At 36.0% G+C, this 21,608-nt stretch overlaps 1 protein-coding gene across 2 annotated transcripts in view; it reads left to right on the top strand.

Moving 5' to 3' along the window:
* The first annotated feature begins 1,796 nt into the window (after positions 1-1,796).
* LOC141297276 (receptor-type tyrosine-protein phosphatase epsilon-like) overlaps positions 1,797-21,608 on the top strand; it is a 105,244-nt gene continuing 85,432 nt past the window's right edge. Inside the window, exon 1 of one of the 2 annotated variants that reach the window (XM_073827668.1) lies at positions 1,797-1,910. The gene's annotated coding sequence lies outside the window, so the exon portion shown is untranslated. The remainder of the gene's footprint in view (positions 1,911-21,608) is intronic. The other variant, XM_073827667.1, reaches the window with a different exon arrangement.

Here is a 21,608-nt window from a genome sequence, read left to right as displayed (position 1 = left end):
AAGTAGTCTACTTAGTCGTGTGTGATGGGTTTAAATAATAATTACTTTTAATTAAATGTTTTTGAGTAGTTAAAATGTAAATAAAAAAAATGTGTAATTACTCGAGTATAAATTATTGTTCAGACCTCTGCCGAAGAAACACCGGAGCTCTGTTAATCACGTGGTACTTGTTGTTTTTCTTTGCGCTGAATAGGATGGACCAATCACAGACGTTTGTGATCGCTCAATGAATTTTATCGTCGTCTAATTTGTTTATCAAATTCAGTTCTTTCAAAGTAATAGAATCAAAGTTAGAGTCAGAACTAAAATAATAATTAAGCAGTATATATGTGACCCTGGAGCACAAACCCAGTCTTAATTGCAGGGGATCATTTGAAGCAATAGCCAAAAATGCATTGTATGGGACAAAATGATCCATTTTTCTTTTATGCTAAAAGTTCAGAGATCATGTTCCATTAAGATATTTTGTAAATTTCCTACCGTAAATATATCAAAACTTAATTTTTGATTAGTAATATACATTGCTAACAACTTTAAAGGCGATTTTCTCAATATTTAAGATTTTTCTGCATCCTCAGATTGCAGATTTTCAATCAAATAGTTGTATCTCGGTCAAATATTGTCCTAACAAACCATACATCAGTGGAAAGCTTATTTATTCAGCTTTCTGATTATGTATAAATATCAATTTCATAAAATTGACCCTTAGCCACAAAAACAGATCTTTCGGAGTAATAAAAACAACGACAGAACTACAATCAAGCCAACATAAATTTACAGCAAAACTAGTAACATAATTAAAACTAGAACTATAAACAATAGGCTATTAGTAGCTAAAAACTGGAGAATCAGCTGACCTTGAAACACAATTAAACCTATAGAACTTGAACTAGAGACAGACAAACTAATAAAAGGGAACCAGAGCTAGATGCAGAAAAATATTAATTAAGCAATAAGCTAAATAAAAATGTGTTTTTTCACACGAAAAGTGTTTTACCAAACTAGAGGTAAAGGTTGTCTCCAAAGGTTGGAGACAATATGTGACCTTGGACCACAAAATCAGTGAAGGGTCAGTTTTTTTAAATTGAGATTCATGATCTGAACACTGAATAAATAAGCTTTCTATTGATAGGACAATATGTGGCCGAGATAAAACTATTTAAAAAACTGCAACCTGAGACAAAAAAAAATCAAAATACAGAGAAAATCACCTTTAAAGTTGTCCAAATGAAGGTTTTAGGAATGTATATTACTACTCAAAATGTAAGTTGTGATATATTCACGGTAGGAAATTTACTAAATATCTTCATGGAACATAATATCTAATGATTTTTAGCATAAAAGAAAAAAAATCGATCATTTTGACCCACACAATGTATTTTTGGCTATTGCTACAAATATATTCCAGCTACCTAAGACTGGTTTTGTGGTCCAGAGTCACATTTCTTACATCCAGACCTAGAGACCTACAGATCTAGAACAATAAATACACTACATTTTTGTCAATATTTTGTCAATTAAACAAAACATTCCTGTGATTTCAATCGATTTCAATGAAGGAATTCAGCATTTTGAGCCACTGCGCGCCCCCTGGAGAAAGAAAAACGTATCTGTCATAAGAAACAGCATTAGGCTTCAGGCTATGCTTTGGATATGCACTTGCTCGTATAATTTCAGAAATGGTCGCCAGGCGGCTCTGAGCACACGGAAAACGCCGGAGAATCGGGTGAGCCCCTGACAGAGGAGTAAATCTGCAGATCAACACAAATCCTCCTGTTTCCTCCTCCTCCTCCTCCAGCAGCAGCGGTCAGTCAGCTTTCACCACCAGCCGCCCGGCGCGTTCTGCGCTCCCGTCTACCGGATCATAATCATCCGTGCGCTTAAAAACGGCATTCGTGTTGGACTTTACGGTAAGAGAATGATGAGGGTGTTTAATCTGAATCCAAACTGCTGTATTCAATGTGGCACATGTGTAGGAATGTTGTTTTTCAGTCCGCCGGAGCGCGTAACGGAGCGGTGCGCTCCTGTGCGTTCGATACACCCATATATACTCGCGTGCAACCAGCACTTGAGCTTGGTTTGTTTTTTCACTAACGTGTTCTTTTTATCTATATAGAAGCGTTTGCATGCATGCCTGTGATAAACAGTGCGTCTCAGGTATTGATGAAGCGCGTTGGTTGTGTTGGTAACCCGGGTGATCTATGGGTTTCTTCCTAATGTGGGTTAGTGGAACGAGCTTTGGAGAAAGGCTCATTGGGACTCGCTGTTCATTCTCATCCCTGCAGATCTGCAAAGTGAACACGCGGAGGAGAGGAATGTCATGCATGCGGTCCTCAGGAGCGTAGGTGTATTTCACAGCAGAGACAGAATTAGAACCTGAACCAGAGACTCAACTAGAACTAGAACTAGAGATAGACGTCTCAGTCTGTTTTACATCACTCTTGCTGTTGCTTGGATGTGCACGTTGTTTCAATAAGTTGAAGTATTCACTGATTCATTTACATTGTGAGTGTGGTTTCGTGACAGACATGTTGTCTGTTTTTAAAATGAATCACTTTAGTTAATAATCAACCTCTGGTCAATGCAACCATGTTAGTCATAAATGAGTGCATGCTTTAAATCTGGTTTTAGTTAAGTTGTATTGTGTACTTGTGCATGTAACACAGCAAAATCTGCTGATTTGCAAAAATAATATGTGTCCCTGGACCACAAAACCAGCCTTAAGTAGCACGGGTATATTTGTATCAATAGCCAAAAATACATTGTATGGGTCAAAATTATCGATTTTTCTTGTATGCCAAAAATCATTAGCATACAAGTTAAAGATCATGTTCCATGAAGATATTTTGTAAATTTTCTACCATAAATATATAAAAACTTGATTTTTGATTAGTAATATGCATAGCTAAGAACTTCATTTGGACAACTTTTAAGGCAATTTTCTCAATATTTCAATTTTTTGCACCCTCAGATTCCAGGTTTTCAAATAGTTGTATCTCAGACAAGCATTGTCTTATTTTAACAAACAATATATTAATGGAAAGCTTATTTACTCAGCTTTCAGATAACGTAAGAATCTCAGTTTCGACAAATTTACACTTATGACTGGTTTTGTGGTCCAGGGTCACATATTACCTGATTTGATGATGCTGAGTTTTAAAAAAAAAAGCAATAAAAGCCATGCATCATGTTCTTTTCACAATTGATACACTACCAGTCAAAAGTTTTTGAACAGTAAGATTTTTAATGTTTTTTAAAGAAGTCCCTTCTGCTCATCAAGCCTGCATTTATTTGATTTAAAGTACAGCAAAAACTGTACAAATGTAAAATATTTTTACTATTTAAAATAACCATTTTCTATTTGAATATATTTTAAAATGTAATTTATTCCTGTGATTTCAAAGCAGAATATTTAGCATCATTACTCCATTCACATGATCCTTCAGAAATCATTCTAATATGCTAATTTGCTGCTAAAAAAACAAATATTTATTATTATTATTATTATTATTATTATTATGTTGAAAACAGCTCAGTAGAATTTTTCAGGTTTCTTTAAGGAATAGAAACTTCAGAAGAACAGCATTTATCTGAAATAGAATTCCTTTGTAACATTATAAATGTCTTTATCATCACTTATTAATTTCTATACTTCTATATTTTGTGTATAATTATATATAAAATATATACTGACTCCAAGGTTTTAAATGGTATAGTGTATAATGTTACAAAATGAATATATTTGTTCAGAAGAGAAAGTGTCAGCACATGCTTGATCCTGCTAAAGTCATTCAGATCTGCAGGTTTTCATTTCTTCCAATGATTTAAAGGAATATTGTGGGTTAAATACAAGCCAGTCTTTGTTGACAGTATCTGAAAGTGAAAGTACATCAGAGGTTAATGTGAATGCATTTCTGTTTGCTCTTGCTCTTTTTTTCCCAGTGGTCATCTACAGCAAGTTACAGATGATGTTTGTAGTTTCACATCTGCTTAACATGAAATATAAACAGATGCACTTTACTGTTTTCCTTCTTTCTGTAAGAGAAATCCCAGAATCTGTTTTTGTTTGCAAGTCTTGTTTTCATTTAATAATGTTGCATAAAGTGCATCCATATACGCCCTGCTGTGTTGTGCGTTCTCAATGGTGTTATTGCGTTTATCATTCTCTTTGAAGCAGTTTGCAGTTTTGCTTGTGGGTAACAGTGGGGGCTAATTGGTCTATAGCCGTTGCAGTTTAGTGGGCGAAACTGATTATTTGTTGGGCTCTTGTTAGATCTGTCAGGGTCAGTAGAATGGCCTGCCACTTTGTGGAAACGTTCAGGAAGTGGAGAAAAAAGGCTCATTAGCAGGTTTGAAGTTTGTTTGTTTGTGTAATTGAGAGAATTACATTGTCTAAATAAAGAAAACAGGGAATTATATTCTCCAGCAGGATTTTTGGCAGCTGTGTTAAATGAGCTGGTGAATACGTTCACTTCTCTTTAAAATTCAAAAGTGTTTCTTAACGTAGTCAACTGAGCAAAGCAACTGTGCAGCTATCTGAAATGCATCTTAGTTTGCACTCCGCAGTGTTTGTGTCCTGACGCCCAGGAGAGAGCAGACGGAAGATCCAGGACATTGTTCGGGCATGTATTCATTTACTGGAACTCTCGGCTATTCTCGTATGTTCAAACGCAGGAAAGTAAAGACAGACAGACAGGAAACTTCCTGTGAGGAAAAACAAAACCTCTCCATACTCTCTCTTTCTGCCATGCTCTCTCTCTCATCTAGTCCCTTCATTTGGCTTCATTTACGTAAAATGTGTGTTTTGGTCGCAGTAGTTCCTTGAAGAGCTGTAAAATATCTACAGGGTTTACGAGCATTTTTTTAAGTTTCACTGTAATTCAAAGTGTTAAGTCATGAGGACTAAACCAATTTCTCTTTAAAACTAAGTAGGTTATTGGGTTGCCACAATAGGCAAATGGATTACCCACAAGTCTTCGCTCATGAGTAATTTATGTATGTTTGGGGTGATCTGACTGGTTGTAGAATGTTTTGGTGGTTGTCAAGGTATTGCTAGAGTGATCTGAGTGGTTGTAAAGTGTTTTGGTGGTTGTCAGGGTGTTGCTACCATGCTATGAATGGTTGTAGAGTTTGTGGTTGTCAAGGTGTTGCTAGGCTGCTTTAAGTGGTTGTAGATTGTTCTGGTGGTTGTCAGGGTGTTGTTAGGGTGCTCTAATTAGTTGTAGAGTTTTTTTGGTGGTTGTCAGGACATTGCTAGGGTGCTCTGAGTGGTTGTAGATTGTTTGGGTGGCTGTCAGGGCGTTGCTAGGGTGCTCTGAATGGCTGCTATAGTGTTGTGTTAATTGCCAAGGTGTTGTTAGGGTGCTTTTGTAAGTTTTAAGTTTGGGAATTGATAGGTGGTTTTTAGGGTGTTCCAGGTAGTTGTTATGTTATTGCTAGGGACATTTTGTTTTGGTCAGTTGTTAGAGTGTCACTAGGGTGTTTATGGTGGTTGTCAGGGCATTGCTAGGGTGCTCCAAGTGGTTATAGAATGTTTTGGTGGTTGTCAGGGCATTGCTAGGGTGCTCTGAGTGGATGCTAGAGTGTTTTAGGGAGTTGTTTGGGCGTTACTAGGGTGCTCTGAGTGGTTGCTAGGGTGTTTTAATTGGTTGTTAGGGCTTTGCTAATTAGTTGCTAGGGTGTTCTGAGTGTATGGTCTATATATGGTACTTTGGTCTCTATATGGCTCTCCTGCAGTTTAAATCTATGAAAAAGCGTTGTTTGTCTTGATGAAGTCAAGCTCTTCTAATAGACACATGTGGTGCCCATCCACTCCTGTGTCACTGGAAAGCGCTTCAGGAAGTGGTTGGAGTTGTAATGGCTTTATGGAGGAGGGTGAGGACTGTGTGTTTGATGGGGTGTGGCAGCATCTGGGCCGAGTTCAACACGTGCTCGCCTCTGAGATTCCTGTTACTCAGCTGTGCAAACACCACCTCACGCTCACGGATCTACCTGCCCCTCGCTTGCGTTTTCTCCACGCGTCCCTCACACCGAGGCCTGCCTCAACTTGCCCTCAGATAAGTCGCACACGCACACGTCCCAGATGAACCTGAGGACACACGCGGATTCTTGGAATATTTGAGGTGTGGAATCAGCAAGCGGCTAGTGGGTGACTATGTAAAATATGTAAATCTGTTGGTTTGTTTTTGTACTGTTATGACGGAAGGCTGCAACCTGTCTGTCTTAAGTCTTTGGGAAGACCCAGTGTTTGGCTGTGAATGTGTGGGGGACGTCCCAGAGGACAGGTTTATTGCTTAGAGGTTGCTTATTCATTGCTTTCTCTGCTGATGGTCCATGGTTCATTCATGGAGTTTCAGTTATTCATTCAGGTATCAGCTTTGTCTCCAGTGTTTTCCTATACATAGCTATGAGAAATAATAATTTTTTATTAAAATGTAATTGTTTTAATCTTTAATTAAAACTATAATTGATTAAATTATAATAATTACATTAATTTTAATCAAACTTATATGCAAATATGACTCTTTTTGACATACATTTAGTTTAGAGCTATCAAATTAATGAGTATACTGTAACAGCTCAGATCATTTACAAGTAATTATTTTTGTACTTTTTCTTTTTTGCATCAAAAGTGGTTTACATATTAAAAAGCCAAGCAGTATTGCTTTATCTCATTTGATTATTTGCTGATTTTCTTTGGAAATTGATGGATGCAAAACCAAAAGATAAAAGTATTTACACTACATTATTCAAAATGTCTTGTTTAAAAGATTTTTTAAAATAATTATTATAATTTTCAAGCAAAATTGTACACAAATAAGACCATTTTTGACATGCATTTTACATACAAGCATAGATATATAAAATTAACGTTTACAACAGCTCAGCTCAGAGTTCATATTGAGATATCTGACTTTTGATGCCAAAATAGGATATGCATGAGATTACTGGTGTCTTATTCTCAAGCAGAAGTCTCCATTTGCTCTCCTTATAATCTAATTGAGAAACAGCTGAGATATTAAAGAGATCCGTCTTCTTTCATATGGCTTTAAAAATCAGCATTGTTTCAGAGTCGAACAGGAAGAGCCGTGTGTGATTCTCTTGGGTTGCGTCTGGTGGAATGGACAGGAAGCAGGTCTGGATTGAATTTGAGCTGTCAGAGGAAGAGCCAATGATGTCATATCATTACCAGCTGCCCAGAAATATGAGGGGCAATACGCATTTCCCGGCATATATCTTCAACCTTTTACTGTTTGGTACGCAATTACCTTGTGCACCCCCCAAAAAAAGCTTGCGTTGATCGTAGGGCTTTTAACTGTTGAGTACAAATAAAAAATCGAAAAGCATGATCTGAGTAATTTTACAATACTTTTTAAAACTATTTTTAAAACAAAAATGGTTTTTATATTAAATAACCATGTGGTATTGCTTATTATTATTGATTTAATTTGGAACCTGATGAGTGCAAAACCAAATGATACAATTATTTTTATGTTTAATGTTTTTTATGCTTACCACAGACTTATTTATATGATTAAAACTACTGTAAAAACAGTACATTTGTAAAATAGTATTATAATTTAAAATGAGAGTTTTCAATGTGAATGTTAAAATTGGTAATGCAAAGCTGAATTTTCAGCGTCATTACTCCAGTCTTCAGTGTCACATGATCCTTCAGAAATCATTCTAATATGCTGATTTGTTGCTTAAGAAACATTTCTGATTATTGCCAATGATAAAAACAGTTGTCCTGCTTGATAATTTAGTGGAAACTGACTGACACATGATTTTTTTTAGGATTTTCTGATAAATGCAAAGTTCATAAGAACAGCTTTCATTTGAAATAGAAATCATTTCTAACAATATCAATGTCTTTTTAATGCATCCTTAATGGGAAAAAGTATTAATTTCTTTCCCAATAATATCTTACTTGCCCCAAACATTTGTTTAAACATTATAGCAAGATCTATCTCTCACGTTTCTACCATTGCATGACTTCTAGCATCTGATATCTGGATGAATCCGAGCATTATCTCAGGCCTGAGACATATAACGTGTGTTTGTGAGTCTCACTGTGAGAATCGCTCCATGATGACCTCTCTCTGAAGCCAAAGACAGAGACAGAGCTGCAGGCTAGTTCACCTTTGAAATGCGATCGCGGGATGATCTCACAGCTTTGAAGAATCTCCTGCTTCATTCGTCTGTGTGTCTGGCTCTACATACTTGCCCCAGTTCCTCTGTGAGAAATATTTGGACGAAGAACCGTGTGTGTGTGTGTATATGCAGGGTGGAGTGCACTATGACATCTTCTCTCTGGTTATGTTTTTACATCCTGAGAACTGAACGCCAATGTCACACACCCCTCCTAGGGAGACTGTTGTTTTGGCGCTCACCCCCACAGTTCACACCAGCCCGTATGTACACACACATGCACACAGACAGTTTGTGTGAATATGCATGAGATTCCAGAACAAAAACACAATCTGGAGATACCGCGAACAAGATGTTTAAACAGATTTTAAAGGAATGGGTTTCCCGCAAGTGAAAATGTGCATCATTTACTCGCCCACATATTGTTCCAAACCCGTATTGCTTTTCTTTTCTTTTTTTCTTTTTTTTGAAGAATGTCCAAATTGCTCTTCTCCAAAACGTGGCCGATGGCCCGGGAATGACAAACTCTTAAAAAAGCACCATAAAAGTATAACGAATAGTATATATGGCTTATATTATAGACTAATGAGAAAAACAGACAAAAAGTTTTGATCTCCACCACAGCGCTTACTTTTTGTGCTTTCGCATATTTAAACTTGATGCACTAGGCGTGACATGTTTTAACACATTTTTTAACATTTCTTTCAGAGCTACACCAGTCATAATGATCTGGGGTTGTGTAAACTCTCATTTTTGGGTGAATCACTTGTATAAATGTCAATTAGTACTATAAAAAGAATAGTTTTAGCTTTATGATCTGATTAAAAGGGCCACACATGAAGCTGATGTAAAATAGCAGATGCATTTGCAACTATATTGCTTGCCAGAAGTATTTTATCTTAGAAGAAAAAAAAGCTGTTCTCATAACTATTTTTAAGTCTTATGCTCAGCAAGGCTGCATCTTTTTAATTAAAAATACAGTGAAACTGTAATATTCTGAAACATTAGAAAAAAATTAAACTGTTTTGTTTAAAATATATTTTTAAAAATGTATTTTAAATGTAATTTATTCCTGTGATGCAAAGCTGAATTTTCAGCATTATTACATTACAGTCTTCAGTAGGGGGTAACCGATTAATCGGCCAGGTCGATTATGAGTGCCAATATTAAGCATTTTTTTATTATTTTCGGTATTGGTCATTTTTAAAAAACGATTAGCCGATAAAATAGGTTAAAAGCATTTTTAGTTTTTGTCAGATCCCTTGTTATTCTTAATTTTGACACAAATTTCGGATTATCGGTGGCAATATTAAGCATTTTAACAATTATCGGTATGAAATCAAAGTCTAATTATCTGTGCCGATATTAAGCATTTTTATGATTATCGTATTGGACATTTTCAAAACCGATTTGCTTATGAAATAATTAAAAAAAATGTTTTCTTTTTGTCAGAGCCCTTGTTATTCTTAATTTAGACATTGATTTCCAATTATCGGTGCCGATATTAAGCATTTTTATGATTATCGGTAGTCATTTTCAAAACCGATTTTCTGATAAAATAATTTCAAAAGAATTTTCAGTTTTTGTCAGATCCCTTGTTATTCTTAATTTTGACATTAATTTTGATTATCGGTGCCGGTATTAAGCTTTTTTTGATTATCGGTGTTGGTCATTAAAAAAAAACGATTTGCAGATAAAATCATTTAAAAAACATTTTTAGATTTTTGTCAGAGCCCTTGTTATTTTTAATTTTATTATTAATTTCTGATTATCGGTGCCGATATTAAGCATTTTTGATTATCGGTATTGGTAACTTTCTAAACTGATTTGCCAATAAAATAATTTTAAAGCAGTTTTAGTTTTTGTCACAGTCCCTGTTATTCTTAATTTTGACATTCATTTCCGATTATCGGTGCCGATTAGTGTTGTCAAAAGTCCCGGTACTTCGGTACCAAGTCGGTACTAAAAAAATTTAAACGTTACGGTACCTGGTTTTCTTAAGTACCGGTGGTACCGACTATCCGGGTCAACCCGGTTCTTGATACGCTATACAAAAGGTGCGCACACACGCACTGCGCAGTTGCGCTCTCTTCATTAAAGCACCTGTGGTGCTGCTGATGCCGCGGCTCTGAATCCACTTGTTGACAAACAAGAGCCAGACTTACTCCAAATATTTTGGATTTGCGGCTGAACAAAGCGAACATCATAGATCATCAAAAAACTATTTGCAAAGATGTCGTCTAGGTTCTCTCGAAAGGACAAAACACCTCAAAGACCGACTCCGCGATCAAATGAAAGAGTTCAAGCAAGGTAAGTTTCATTTTAATTTCATATTTAGAGCTTCTGTCACGAACATTACTGCATATTTTAATTTGAATGTCAGACTGAAATAAACATCACCGTTTGTGTAGTGAATCGTTAGCATTAGCGCGGCTAACGCTAATATGCTGGCCTTAATGAATTTGAAACAACGCTCCTATAACATTTGTTAGAGTAAAAAAATAAGGACATGATGTATTTACTATTTTTTACACAAATGACTTGTGTATCCAAAATATATGTGTTAGAGAAAGAACAAATGTGTCGTTAACAATGTTTATGTCCTTAATATCAGTCTGTCAGAAAATGTTCTAGACTTATTCTTGGCTGGATAACTCTAGCAGGTTTAAAAAGCTTTTTAATAATAAATATGAATGCAGTTTGGATTAAATAAAAGTACAATCAAATAAAACACGTTTTATCCCCTGTTTAGTTTGGTAATACTTTACAATAAGATCAAATTCATGCATCATCTAATATAAACTTAGAGTAAGTGAACAATATATTTTTACAACATTAATTCATGTTTGTTCATGTTTAACAGATTAACATGATTTTATGCATTAGTAAATGTTGAAATTAGCCTAACCTCACGAAGAATAATTGCCATGTAACTACTGTTTATTGTTAGGCAATGCTATCTAATAAATGAAAATTTTAATACTGCAGTTTTCATCTGTGATAGACACTTGTCTTAATATATGTAATCTTATCTAAATATATTATAACAGCTGAGGTTTGTTATTTACTGAAAATTCATATATTTTTGCTGGTGTCAATGATCTAATGTCGCATCTGGTCAGACTTAGCCCACTGCTTTACTTAAGTATATTATATTTTCTTTTTACAGCTGCAGATTGAGGAAGATCATGAAAGACCCCAGCGAACTCCAAAACAGACAACAGTACAGATGTTTTTCAGCAGAAGCAGAAATATGACAAAAACTTTTGGGTGAAACTTGTTTACATTTTTTATTCCTGTAATTTATTTAGATGTTATTTAATTACTAAAATGTTTACAATCCTTTTTTAACCTGTGGAAAAAAAAATTTAACAAAATTTTATGCAAGTATAAAGAATGGCACTGTTTTTTTTTTTTTGTACATTTTATTTTTGTTCAACTTTATTAATAAAAAATTGTGTGTTGCTCAATTAATATGTTATTGTGTTTTGCATTGGTACCGAAATTGGTACCGAGAACCGTGGATTTTCAATGGTATTGGTACCGAATACTGAAATTTTGGTACCGTGACAACACTAGTGCCGATATTAGCCATTTTCATGATTACTGGAATTGGTCATTTTCAAAAAACGATTTGCAGAGGAAATAACTTAAAATCGGTATCGGTCTTGAAAAACACATATCAGTCAACTCCTAGTCTTCAGTGTCACATGATCCTTCAGAAATCATTCTAATATGCTGATTGGCTGCCTAAGAAACATTTGTTACTATTATCAGTAAGTTCCAGAAAGTTTAAAATAAAAGTCTTTTACAACATCATAAATGTCTTTACTTCTGCTTTTGATCATTTTAAGGCTGAATAAATTTGATAAATTTGAACAAATTATTTATTTTATTAATTTTAAAAGAAATAATGAACCCAAAACTTATATATAACAGTATATTAACTGACATAAATATGAGAATGTAAGCCTTTACCATGTAAATTTTTCTGGCACCGACAGACTTTAAAAACACATCTTCACTTTTACCTTTACATCTCTTTTAAATCCACCAGAAAAGCGCTCTTTGAAGGTGATCCGTTTGGAGGCGGCGCCTTTGATTTGCTGCTGTCAGTAAAATCTGCATTAATCCGCTTGTGTGCTGATACTGTAAGAGAAATCACCCGCCCCCTGCGCCTCCGAGCCATAAAGAGACAGTTCAGCGGTGCTAAACATAAAGATTTGATGTCTTATTATAAATCATTCACATGTGGAATATTTCAGTGCCATACTTTGATGTGATTTCATTGGACTTTAACATCTAACCGTGCACTAATGTGCTGGATTTGAATGTCACGGTCCTGCTTTTCCCAGGTGTAAGGGAGCGGCGGCTTAAATTGGAGCATTCTTTGTCTTTTTGCAGATTAGTCATGTACGTCAAGGTACAGAGCCACAGACAACGAGATGTTCAAAGTAAAGGCTGCTCTCCTGGGCGGTTTAATTCCAGCCTCCTGGGTCTGAAATGATAGAACAAGCTTTTTTGCTCTCTGAGGCGGCGGGTTAGACGCACCGCCGCGGCTCTAGCGTGTTATCACACAAGCGCTGGGCTTCTGAAGCGCTGTAGCTTTCAGAGCGATACAAAGTGGTTTTGTTCTAGAGCACTGAGGGATGCACTCAACAGGGTCTTCGCAGAGACACCAGTTTTTGCATCTGACTGCTCTGAGTGTGTTCATTCAGATGTAGAGAGCTATGTATCCTAAATACTCGTTGCCCTGAAGCGCTTTTAATGTGATGTATTACACTGACTGTGTTCATATCTACCCTAATAACTCACAGTTCAAAGGACAACTCTTTCAGTGTTTCGCCCTGTCAAAACCACTAAGAGCTGAAAGCCTCCTTACTGACCTCAAGGCGAGTAAAAGCTTCTCACATTTAACTCCTTTTTGAAGTTAACATGTATATCAGAATCGACCTTTCTGGTCTGTTTGTGCATAGTTTTGTCGGTGCATGTTATCCATAAATGGAATTGTTTGTGTTTGTAATAGTTTATAAAAAATGTTTACTTGCACCAGCTTTGACGATTTCCCTTTTTGGTTGATGTCATTAAGGCTGTGCAAGCTATTTGGTAAAGTTAAAAATAGCCAAACATCTGTTTAGTTATTGTGGTATGCTATAGACATCCTAGATGTGCTGTAAATGAGTTTGTTTCTTCATTGGAACAGATTCTGAGAAATGTATCATTGCATTTTTAGTTTTTGTCAGATCCCTTGTTATTCTCAATTTTTACATAAATTTCTGATTATCGGTGCCGATATTAAGCATTTTTATGTTTATCAATATTGGTCATTTTGAAAACTGATTTGCAGATAAAATAATTTAAAAGCAATTTTAGTTTTTTTTTAGAGCCCTTGTTATTTTTCCTTTTAATATCAATTTCTGATTATCTGTGCTGATATTAAGCATTTATATGATTATCGGTATTGGTCATTTTCAAAACCAATTTGCCAATAAAATAATGTAGAGGATTGTACAAATTGATATGAATTAGTCACAAATTTGCCAAAATGTAAAATAGTTAAGAATTGCCATGAGTGTGTTGACAATGTTGCTTTTTTTGTGAACAAAAAACATTTTACAAATTGTACATTTGTTGAAAATACTCACCCTCAGGCCATCCATGATGTAGATGAGTTTGTTTCTTCATCAGATCAGATTCTGAGAGATTTATCACATCACTTGCTCACCAATGGATCCTCTGCAGTGAATGGGTGCCATCAGAAAGAGAGTCCAAATAGCTGATAAAAACACCACAAGTAATCCACAAGTAATCCACACCAATCCAGTCTATCAATTAACATCCTGTGAAGCAAAAATCTGTGTTTGTAAGAAACAAATCTTGTATTTAGGCGTTTTAACTTTAAAACATTGCTTCTGGACAAAAAAGTCCATAAACCATAACGCTCCAATCAAAAAAGCCCATCCTCTCACGTCAAAATCCACCAGTATATTTGTTTTGAACTGTTTTTTGCTTATAAACAGTGCTTGATCTGTGCATATTTCTCTCCTTATTCAGGCAACTTGTTTTATAGATAAAAAATATTTTGGCCAGAATCAATGGCTTTTTACTTAACAAGATGTTAATTGATGGACTGGAGTCCACTCGTGAATTATTGTGATGTTTTTATTAGCTGTTTGGACTCTCATTCTGACGGCACCCATTCACTGCAGAGGATCAATTGGTGAGCAAGTGATGCAATGATACATTTCTCAGAATCTGTTCCAATGAAGAAACAAACTCATTTACAGAACATCTAGGATGTCTATAGCATACCACAATAACTAAACACATATTTGGCTATTTTGAACCTTACCAAATAGCCTGCACAGCCTTAATGGGAACCAAAAAGGGAATTCGTCAAATGGTTGATGTCATTAAGGCTGTGATAATAAAAACATCACAATAATCCACAAGTAGACTCCAGTCCATCAATTAACATCTTGTAAAGTAAAAAGCCATTGATTCTGGCCAAAATATGCATCTTTTATCTATAAAATTGGTTCATCCAGTGAAAAATTGCCTTGTCTGAATAAGGAGAGAAATATGCACAGACAAATATATTGGTGGGTTTTGATGTGAGAGAGGATGGGTTTTTTTGATTGGAGTGTTATTATAGTTTATGGACTTTATGCGCCTTAATGATAGATTTGTTTCCTACAAACACAGATTTTTGCTTCACAGGACGTTAACTGATAGACTGGATTGGTGTGGATTACTTGTGGTTTTTTTATCAGCTGTTTGAACTCTCTTTATGACGGCACCCATTGACTGCAGAGGATTAATTGCAAACTCATCTACATCATGGATGTCTGAGAGTGAGTAAATATGTAACAAACGTTCATTTTTGGGTGATTACTTATCACAATAAAGCAACATTGTCAACACACTCATGGCAATTCTTAACTATTTTTCATTTTGGCTAATTCGTGACTAATTCGTTTGAATTTGTGCAATCCATTTGTATCTTTCATGCAATACTTACGTTATGTTTAGAGGTGGATCTTCATGCCAAATATTTTTTCTAAAAATGATATGTTTCCATAAGATCAGGTCAGTTCAGGTTGGTATTTTATGTAACATAATGTATATACTGGTTAAATCTAGTCCTTCTCTACATTTCGTTCTTGAAAATTTTGTTCTGAAAGTGAAGTGGGTTGTGCATGCAGTTTGATGTCAACTTTACATGCAGCATGTATCGTAATCACAATATTCTCAACAGATTGTCTCGCAATTCATTTTATGTCCTCAAATATAGATGTACCACTACCTACAGGACAAATGCTCTGAGCCATAATGGATTGGCATTGACCTTGAACAGCTTGCTTTCTCTGTCTGTCTATGAAGTCAAGCTGTGTGTGCATTCTGGCTTGCCATTTCAGCCTTTAAACGCTCACTCATTTACATAGTCGTCTGATATTAGCAACTCTGTGTCCTCCCTGAAGTGCTGTTTGTCTTCTCTATTGTGTTGCTTATTAACATAATGGTTTCAGGCTTAGAAAAACAACTTGTAAAACAGTAATTTGTTGAATTGGGCTGTTAAACGGTGATCAAACCATTATGTTAATCAGTTTAGGTTCTGCAGAATAGTTTAGTAATCATTTTGGATGTAGTTAATGACTTGTGTGTTTCACTAGGTTTATAATACTGACATGATAACTGATTGTGCAGCTAAATTCAGGTTAATATTTTCGCCTGTCAGGTGATAAATATTTTCCGAGACATATTTACAGTGATATCTAGCTAACCAGGGCATCCTAGAAAAAGCCACACAGAACTGCTTAGCTGTCTTACCATTTCCAAAACTCTGTCTTGAATAGCAGAAATCACCAGTGCACTTGCATTTGGGTACTATAAGTAGCTATTTTTGTACATGTATGTATGCCATCAGAATTCAGCCTTTCTAAAACAGACCTCAAATGAGGTCAGAAAATGTGTTTTGTATGTGTAAAAATTATAGCATGCTTACCGCATGTAGGTTAGAAAGACAATGAGTCGTGCAGAAAAGCACAAATCCTAAATGCTTCAGGCTGTTCTTCTGATTGTCTTCACACTTTTTTTGCAAGATGTGAAACATGTTATTCTCTGATGTGCAAAGTGCTAAAACAAGCCCATCCCTCATCACCCCATCCTGCAGGAGCCTCGCAGCGCCATGGGGAAAATATAATCATAATAATGATAATGTGTTCAGTCTGTCTGTAGGCTGGGAGGGGAGGTCCAGTCGTCTGAAAGAATGCTTTTCTGTCTAAATGGACTAGCATTTCTTCAAGACGCCTTCGGTAAGACCCTAGTACACAAGCCAATATGGAAACACTGCCGTTTAGAACAGTTTAGGGTGGGTACGATTTTATTTTTGTATTTGAAAGAAGTCTCTTATGCTCACTAGGAATGCATTTTTTGATCAAAAGCACAGTAAAATTCAGAAATATTATTACAAGTTAAACAAGTGTTTTCTATTTGAATATATTTGAAAATGTAATTTATTCCAGTGTTCAAAGCTGGATTTTCAACATCATTACTCCATTCTTCAGTGTCACATCATCCATCAAAATCATTCTAATATGCTGATTTGCCGCTCAAGAAACATGCTGCTTCGTATTTTTGTGGGAACTGTGATACATAAAGCTAACATTAAAAATTGACAGCAGTTAGACAACTGTAACTGTAGCTAGTAAGATTTCCGAAGCGTTGGTAACCGTGTCCTTCTGTTGCTCAGCCGATATCTCTGAACATCTAAATATAAACATTTGTACAGTAAACATGATCCCTCCCTTGGTATGATAATGGCATGTGATTTTTTTTTTTTTTTTGTGGGGATGTTTTTCCATTTTCAGTTCTGGTTTACACTGTGAGATGGTGTTTCAAGCTTGTGAGATGAGGAATCTGTGCGCCGCAGCATTTTCGACTGAAAGTCTCACAGCAGTGTGACCTTGAGCTGATTAATGGTCTTTCACTTGTGCTGATCGTCAGTGGCTGGATTTACATCCCTTTATTTTATGCAACTTTTAGGGTATTGCATTAAAAATGTATGGATGCAGACGGAAGTTCTAAAATGCACATAAACGATTTTGTGTTCTTTAACACAGAAATGTTTTTTTTTTCTCAAATTTTTGCAGTATTTTTTCACTTTTATTTATACATTTGGCAGATGCTTTTATCTAAAGTGACTTTGCATTCAAAGCCGTTTTTTTTTCACTTCATGCATTCCCTGGGAATTGAACCCATGACCTTGGTGTTGCTAGCACCATGCTCTAATATATTTATTTACATTCATGCATTTGGCTGATGCTTTTATCTGAAGTGACTTACATTGCATTCTAAGCTAATTTTTCACTTCATGCATTGCCTGGGAATCAAACCCATAATTGTGGTATTGTTAGCCATGCCTTTATGTACATTTATGCATTTGGCAGATGCTTTTATTTGGAAAAAAGGCCTTTTTTAGTTTCTTCATTCCTTAGGAATCAAACCCATGAGTTTGGCATTACTACCGCCATGCTCTTCTACATTTATTTACATTTATGCATTTGGCAGACACTTATATTTTGGGCACCTTACACTGCATCAAATTCATGGTTCATGCATTCCCTGGGAATCGAACCCATGACCTTGGTGTTGCTACCACTACATTTATTTTCATTCATGCATTTGGTAGATGCTTTTATCCGAAGTGACTTGCATTGCATTCTAAGCCATTTTTTCCACTTCATGCATTCCTTGGGAATTGAACCCATGGCATTGGTGTTGCTAATGCCACACTCTACAACATTTATTTACTTTCTTTTTTATTATTTTTATTTTTATATTTTGCACTTTTATCTAAAGTGACTAACATTGCATTAAAGGTATGTATTTTATTAGTATATACATGCATTCCCTGGGAATTGAACCCATGACCTTGGCATTGGTAGCACCTTTCTTTACTACATTTCTTTACATTCATGCATTTGGTAGGTGCTTTTATCCGAAGTGACATTGCATTCAAAGACATTTTTTTGACTTCATGCATTCCTTGGGAACTGAACCCATGACCTTGGTGTTGCTAACGCCACACTCTACAACATTCATTTACTTTTTGTTTTGTTGTTTTTGCATTTCGCAGACACTTTCATCCAAAGTGACTTACATTGCATTCTAAGCCATTTTTAAATTCATACATTCCTTGGGAATTGAAAACCATTGTTTTTTCAAACCATTTGCTTTGCCATTGTTAGCAACGCACTCTACTACATTTATTTATTTTATTATAATTATTTTTTACCTTTGGCAGACACTTTTATCCAAAATGACTTACATTGCATTAAGCTATGTACTTTATTAGTTCATGCATTCATTGGGAATCAAACCCATGACCTTGGCATTACTAACACTCAATTGCATTTATGCACATTTGTGCATTTGGCAGATGCTTTTATCTGAAATGACTTTGCATTCTAAGTCATTTCCTCACTTCATGCATTCCTTGGGAATTGAACCCTTGACCTTGGTGTTTCTAACACTGCACTCTACTACATTTATTTCTTTATTTCTAAGTGACTTGCATTGCTTTAAAGGTATGTGTTTTATTAGTTCATGCATTCCTTGGGAATCAAACCCATGACCTTGGCATTGTTATCACCATGCTATAGCAGTTTGAGCTGCATTATTTTAACAATATTCTCATACCTAAAAAATGCAGTCAAATCAGCTGTATTAAACTAATTCCAGACCGTCTGAAAGAGTTCAGTTGTTCCTGGAGAGCATCTGACTCAAGCGTGTTACTCATGATCATGCTGAGTTTGAGTCCAGATTTAGTGTGGGTCTAGACACAACATTGACATAGTCAGCAATATCAAGTACCACCACTGTCTGCCCCATCCAGGGCTCTCAGGATGGGGTAACCAGCTTTTAGTTCCATGAATCCACCACATTTAGCAGGGAATCTTAGTCACATAGTCTTACGGAAAGAAGTTCATTATTGTCCTACTCCTGCTGTTTTTCTTGAGTCATTGTGTGGTTGTACTGTTATCAATACTAGGGCTTTTCTGTTGCCTTTAGCAGGATTTACTGTTAAACTTGACCCATGCCCGTCATTTCCTGCAGCAAACTGGCTGGGAAAACCATAGGGTGTGTCTCCTCGAGCCCACCGTTACTTTTAAAACAGCATGGTGCGTAATTTTCAGCTCGCAACGAGCCAAACTAAATGAGCCCACACAAGCAGAGCTCTTGCGTATTGTTCCTCGACTCAAGAGTTGAACTGATTGAAGTCGAGGCGGCTGTTAATTTCAGCACAATCTCGTTCCCCAGCGATCCTCCGCAAGATGAAACGCCGAGACCCAGGGGTGCGGCTGGCAGATATTATTCCCATAGGATGAAGAGGAATTTTTAGACTGACTTTCATTTGCATGGGCTTGATACGGCATTGAGTGCAGAAGACTCAGCAAGCTGGCCTAGGGTTTCAAGGTATATCAAAACACAAGTATAAACTTATTTATATCATTCTCATTGAGGTTGCCATGGAAAGATTCACAAAGTCTTTTCACAGAGGAATCTAAGCTCAGACTCAACACAAAAGGAATTGAAACCTCATATCAGACAGAAGAACTGAAAGTATGTTTGATAACGTCTGACTGAAAAATGGGGATAAGTGCATAATAAAATGCAATTATAAAGACTTTCTTGCTCCTAAAATGGTTTTCTAGAAATTTAATGGAAGGATTTGTGAAAAAATGGTTGTGAAGTCATTACAACATGTTGTAGATTTTATAATGTATGTATAACATGAGAGTAGCACATTCTTTTAGTCATGTGTTGTTTTGCACCTTTATAAAGGCATTGGGCTGCTAAAACCAAAGCTGAATAAGTGACCAAACTAAAAACAGACTATTTGCTGTCATGTTCTCACAAGACAACACACAGTTGGTTTCTTTTGTTCTAACTAGTGATTCTATTCCATGGTTGTTTTATCCGCAGCCTTGTGGACAAGTTTAGTCAAGAAGCTGTTTACAAAGCATATCAATCTTCCCTAAGATACACCCTCTGCATCTGAATCGACACACAGAGTCAATGCCGTTTTGATTTGCTCTTTCCTGGTGCAGAGGGAGAGATTCATATTTTATCTATGGTTTTAGGAAAACACCTCAGTTGGAGGTTGTAGTGGTGTTTTTTAAAACCTTTCTGCGATTTCTTTCCTCTGCGGTCCAGTGAGCCAGACAGGTTCAAGATCAGTGATCCATTTAACCAGTCTCTGCACAGCCCCCAACATTTTCACAACTCAAAAGTTTTTGCAGGAAGTTTCAGAAGTGTAATCGCCTCAGCAAGTTTGACAGAATCAGACAACAGTCCCTATCATGCCACACATCTTAATGCACTGAACGCTGACTTTAAGTGTTTTCTGAATGGTCATGTGACATTGATGACTGGAGTAATGGCTGATGAAAATTCAGCATTGCATTACAGGAATAAATTATATTTTAAAGTATATTAAAATAGAAAACCATTATTTTAAATTGCAATATTTTTTCTGAATTTTTGATCAAATAAATGCAGATTTGATATGCATAGGAAGCTTCTTTAGAAAACGTATAAAATGTTCTGATCTTAAACTTTTGAATGCCATTCTATGTACAGTAGACAAGAAATTAAATATTGCATCTATCCTGACTGTAGTCCATTTCTGTCCTTTCTTAAAATAACTGAAGATAAAACATTGTGAACGATCTGAGTGTATGTTCATTTGATGAGTACATGCAAAGCGTCTGGTCTGCATAATTGATCTGTCATTAGAAAGTGATGAACTGTACGTGCATGGGCCTTTTTAACACCTCAGCAAACGTGATGACCCATTGATGCATTTCATCACCTCGTCTTTCAGTCCTGCTGCATGGCGAATTAAATTGGATTAGAAATCAAATCAGGTTCGCAGGTGACTTTTGACCTTGATTTGCATTATTTTTCATTACTTTTCCAATATTTCTGATCCAGGTTGTGATGGATTCTGCTTTTAAAGTTTAATTTAAATGATGATGTGGGAATGTTTTTTTTTTTTAAATACAATCTCGCATTCAAGCCTAATATGCAGCGACAGCTATAAGTAAGCTGCTCATAGGTTAATTCTCCCAAAAAGTGCAAGCACTAGCTAAATTCAAAGAAGCGTATATGCTGTTTAAAATTCAGTCACTGTGATGCTGCAACACAGCAAAAAATGACTCAAATAACGTTTGGGGCGGGGCTATTTGTTTGTATGACCAGCGGAGAACAAGGGAGTGTTTCTGAAAACTGTCCCTATTTTAGCAATGCAAAAATCATAGAGGTGCAGAAAGTTTTAGTAGCTTGTTTCCAGTATAGGATCGGGCTGCACGATAAATCCCAAAAAATGTGCATGACAATCGCCTTCGATTAATCGTGCAGCCCTAGTATGGGATGAAAAATTAAGGTATTTG

The sequence above is a fragment of the Garra rufa genome, chromosome 22 (assembly GCF_049309525.1).
Source record: "Garra rufa chromosome 22, GarRuf1.0, whole genome shotgun sequence".
In the NCBI taxonomy this organism is placed as follows: Eukaryota; Metazoa; Chordata; class Actinopteri; order Cypriniformes; family Cyprinidae; genus Garra; species Garra rufa.
Note: the sequence above shows the minus strand (reverse complement) of the source record. Positions and strands in the feature narration are given on the sequence as shown.